Raw genomic sequence first — 5,042 nt, 5'->3', positions numbered from 1 at the left:
TCAGCAGGACCTCAGGGGCTAATGATTAAGCTGAGTTCTCTTTGCAGCTCTGAGCATTTCCCTCACTTGCACTCCCAAGGGCTTCACCAACTACCAGGCTAAAAGCACACCAGAGGGACCTTTGGCTGTAGCTCCTGCAGCACTGCATTTGGGTTGTTGACTTCATGAGTAAAAGGAGGGCGCTGAGGTTGTGTCCAGAATGTCTCCTGGTGGAGGGGTCATAGACAAGCTGCCTATACTGACCTAGGAGAATTCACTAGGCTTGACTTCATGACAAGTGAATGCACAAATCTCTCGGTTTGTGCAAACCAGCTGTGTGGTATGTCTGGTACCACTCCCTCCTTCGTCCAGCTGCTGCCTGGCCAGGGACGGGATGGACCTGGAGACCCTACAGAAGCTTCCCAGCGCCCTAAACTTCACTTGCCAAACGCATTTTCTTCCCACTTCAGTGTGACATATGACACATAGCAGTCATTTTGGAGAAAGACCAGATGGGAGGAGAATCAGTCCACATGCCAAAACAGAACTGATGGATGGACACATGTCCACTTACTTCTCCAGTCTGTGCTCTCAAACACTTATAGAAGACCAGAGGGAAAATGAAATCAGGGGAAAAAATCTATCCAGGTAGGAAAAGGCCTAGTCAGAGCCAGCTTGCTGCTGGGATTTGTAAAAATGATTAGTCATTGGAAGGCAAATCTTGGAAGAATGAAGAGATGCAGGGCCTCAGGAGCTGCACTTGGATGCCAGCTGTGCCATGGGCAAGGCAACAGGCATGCAAGCCCATGCACAGGGGGTCAGAGTGCAGACTCTGAGGCTGTCCTGCTTCCCCACACAATCCAGTTTACCCTGGGCTGCTACTTTCAGCATGGGGACCTCCACAGGGAGGCTCAGGAGCCAAAGATGAAGATGCTGACGGTGGCGAAGAGGAATGACAAACTTTGCAGGCAAGAAGAGGAGGTAGAGAGTGTGGAGATGGGAGAGAATGACGAAGGATGACTGAGGACAGTTCTGGATGACGTGTTGCTATGGGCTTTGGACTATTCCAGAGAGGCTGGGAGAGCTGGCTCCCATCTACAGGGCCCCCTGACCTCTGCACTCTTCTTTTTGTTGTAGTGATGCTGAGGCTTATCTCACCTCCCAGTGAGAAGCAATTCGGGAAATTGGATCCCTGTGTGCATTCCTCCTCTGGGATGGAAAAACAGGACTGAAGAGGAAGGAAGGAAGCCCAAAGAAACAGAAGGTTTCCCTCCTGGCTGAGGTTTGTCAGCACTACCCACTAACATGGGGAATAAGGCAGCTCTCAAGCAAGCCTAAGGTTGGTATGAGGCTACAAACAAGAAACCTGATCGATCTTTGTCCTGCTCAGCAGCCCATCTGGGCTGGCTAGGACAATTTTGCTTGTGTACTAGGATCTTCAGATGACGCATGCCCTTTGTAGAGTAGGAAAAGGGAGCAAAACTGAAAAGTATAGAATTTGCTTGATGCCTTGTCTGCATACTTCCTTTACTGTTGCAATGTGCAAATCTTTACTTGAATTATGTGGAAAAAGCCAGTAAAAAAATTATCAGAAATGTTTATCACTAGCCTAGCCCCACTGCCCATGCATTGCTCCCAAGAAAGCTAATTAAGCCCCATTGCTATTAGAGTTATGTGCTTCCAAAGGCTTGTTGTGACATAATGAAGACATGGCTTCTCCAAGTTGTAAGTGTCCAAGTCAAAACATGCTGCTTTCCTTGCCCCTCTGCCTTCCCCCAAACAGGCCTCCAGGCTGGCTTTGCAGATCTCATTCATGCGTGCACGCACACTCATCCTCCTTCAGCCAGTGCATACCTAACTCTTACTCGGTGCCAGGCCCAGTGAAGACTGTGGGAACTTCCCTCAAGGAGTTCAGTTTGCAGAAGGGGAGAGACAAGCACACAAATGGTTTCCTGCAAACTATAGAAAATGCTACCTCGGGACTTCCCTGGTGGTCCAGTGGTAAAGAATCTGCCTTCCAATGCAGGGGAAGCAGGTTGGATCCCTGGCCAGGGAACTAAGATCCCACATGCCGCGGGGCAACTAAGCCCGCACGCCACAACTACTGAGCCCGCATGCCACAAATAGAGAAAACCTGCCTGTCGCAATGAAAAGCCTGCGCACCACAACAAAAATCTCACGTGCTGCAATGAAGACCCAACACAGCCAAAAATAAAATAAATAAATAATGAGGAAAAAAAAAAAGAAAATGCTACCTCAGTTACTATTGCAGTCCTTCCCAGTAGGATCCCAGTTTCCATGGAGTTGCTTCCACCTACCTCTGTTCCATGGATGGGGAGCGGGGGGAACAGGTCAGGTGGCAAGTCATGCCCCTATGCCCTCTCCTAACCAGCCCATGTATCCTACTCCAGGCAACAGAGGATCATACATGACTTGGACAGTTCACGGGAAGGGAAAGCTAGTTCAACCCCTTCTTTAGACTCAGTTCCACATATATTCAGGGAAGTCTATTAAAGGGAACCCTACCTCCTGACCCCCTGTGGCTCCACTACTGCAAACCCAAGCCCATTACAGAGAATTAACCTTTACCACCAGGTATTTCAGGCCATGGGACATAGCTACTCTCTGCACTGAGCTTTATCTTTGTCCTGATCAGAGTGGATTATGGTAAGGTATTTTTTTGTCCAGGGAGCTTCCAGGAGCCACTGGAAGAATTCCTGCCTTCCAGGAAAGATGGACAGAATAGGGCAGGTCGGTGAAACAAAACCCTTATGGCAAGTAGAAAGGTCCACAGTCCCTTAGGCCTCTTCTAGGATGGATGATTTCAATTCAGTTAAATTCAATTTAGTTAAATTTAAATTTCAGTTCAATTTGGCACTTTTGAGCCCTAGAATAAAGACAGCATCATGCTAGGGCTCAAGGATGCAGCAGAAATCAAGGATGTTGAGCTTACTCCACCCTCACTGAACTTGCAATCTCCAAGTCTGGCCTTTGTCTGCCTGCTGCTCAAACCAGGCCCTGAATCTGTAGGCTTGACTGCTGGCCTTCCATGCAGGACCACTACAATCCCCTGCATCCGTGGGTGTGGCCAAAGCACCAACAGGCCAGGCCAGGCTGTAAGGGCTGAAGTCACACTCAGGTTTCCCTGGGGCTCTGGGGTGGGTAGCAGCAGGTATCAGTTGCACAGCAGCATCTGGGTTAGCACTGCTAGTTATGTATTAATAACTCCCCCAGCTGGCAGGCCTGGTATGGGCATCAGCTTTCCTAGAAGGTGGCCTTTCTGACCATAAGCTAACAGTACAGACTGAGGAATTCCTAGTAAGGCTGAACAAAGTACATCTTCCTCTTGCCTTCAGAGAACAGAAAGGTCATGTGTTCCCCTGAGCCCTCCCTCCCCCAGTCTTTGCTCATTTCATCCAAGCCCTCCCTCATCCCCGGATCTGCTCCAGGGATCTTCTTGGGGCTCAGAGGGTGGCTGTGTCCCTCTCCTAGCCCTGCCTGGCCTAGGGCATCTCTGAGGAGAGGAGTAAGCTGATTGTACTGCCTGGGACCCAGGGTGAGCCTTGGGAGGCACAGTGGCTGCTGAGTCAGAGCCATTGGGGTCACACTGGATACCTCCTTAGCCTCTCATTTGCCCTCTAATCACTGTACTGGACACAGAAACGCTGGCCTCCCCCTACACACATATGCACCATGTGCTCCTCAAACAAGAGGAGGACTCCATCCCCTTCAGCATCCCCCAAGCCCTGCTCCTTGTCCAGCCCAACTAGGCACATGTTCCCTGAGGGTGAGTTCCTCCAGTACAAAGCTGGTCCTCTCCCACAGGCACACCCAGAGGCAAGCTGCTGCCACCTCCCATCAGGACCTACCCATCCCCTGCCATCATGGGCTGGAGCCAGCCCCATTCTTCACCTTTCTCTCCCAACACCTTTTGCAACAGAGATGCTGAGAGAAATGGGGCATGATCCCTGGAAAAGGAGCTGGCCTAACCTGAACTCCCAGCCATTTTAGCAAGTCCCAAACCTGGGCTTTGCCCTCTACCGCCTGAGGCTGCAACACCATGAGGACACAAGGCAAGAATACACTCAGCCCTGCCTTTGGGAGCTCTAGCCAGCTGCCAAATGGATGTTCCCTGCTGTCCTGGTGAGTGCCCAGGGCTGTGGAGACAGCTTTGGGCAGGGTGTTCCCTGGGACTTCAGGGTGCCCCCACTCCAGGGTCGACTCAGAAAAAGTGTCATCTGCTACCCCATCCCTGTCTGTTTCTACTGCCAAGTGTCTTCCCCTAGGGGCACAGCAACTGGAGCCGCCTGGCTTCCATCCAGGACCCTCCCAGATCCACAGCACTTTAGGCCGTGTCCTCAGGAGCTCTCAGGCTGGAGGAAGAGGAGACTCAGGGAGCATCTAACAAGCGCTGAGCCCTACTGTGTGCAGGCCCCATGCTGGCCTCCACCGCAGGAATCCTGGAGGTTTACAAAAGCTAAGGTGCAAAGGAAAGGTCCTTATTCCTTCCTGCCTAAGTACATCCGAATTCAAGGTTTGCCAGCAGGGGCCCAGTAACAGAAGCCATCTGGAAGCCTGGGCCCCAGACTTGCCCCTCCCATTTATTCTCTGCTAGCTTCCCTTTCTGAAGGAGAACGGCCGCGGCGAAAGGCAGGCTCCAAACCCCAGCAACTCGCACCCTAACGCCCTCAGGGTCTCTGCCTTGGTGTCTGAGCGAGAAAAGGCCCGCCCAGTTAAAGCGCCAGTCCGCGGCCTAACTCGGAACGGCTCTCGGCAGCAGGCCCTACCGCCTTAGCCCTGCCTACAGCCCCGCTCGGCCCCGCCCCCCTCCAGGCTTGGTCCAGTGGCCGGCCGTCTCAGCTCTGCTCTAGGCCGGGTTCCACCTCCTACAGCCAGCCTCCGCTGTTACTTAACCCCGCCCACAGCCTGACTTGCCCATTGCTGTCAGGCTTACTCCAGCCTGTGGCGCCACCTCCTGGGAGCCCATGGACACTGTCCCCCCTCTTTGGCCCAGAGCCCCTGGCAATTGGCTCTCCGCCGGGCTGACATGGGGCGCCCCTGAA

Source organism: Lipotes vexillifer, unplaced genomic scaffold, assembly GCF_000442215.2.
Source record: "Lipotes vexillifer unplaced genomic scaffold, Lipotes_vexillifer_v1.1 scaffold491, whole genome shotgun sequence".
Classification (NCBI taxonomy): domain Eukaryota; kingdom Metazoa; phylum Chordata; class Mammalia; order Artiodactyla; family Lipotidae; genus Lipotes; species Lipotes vexillifer.
The sequence above is the reverse complement of the archived record's forward strand: the minus strand, read 5'-3'. Positions refer to the sequence as shown.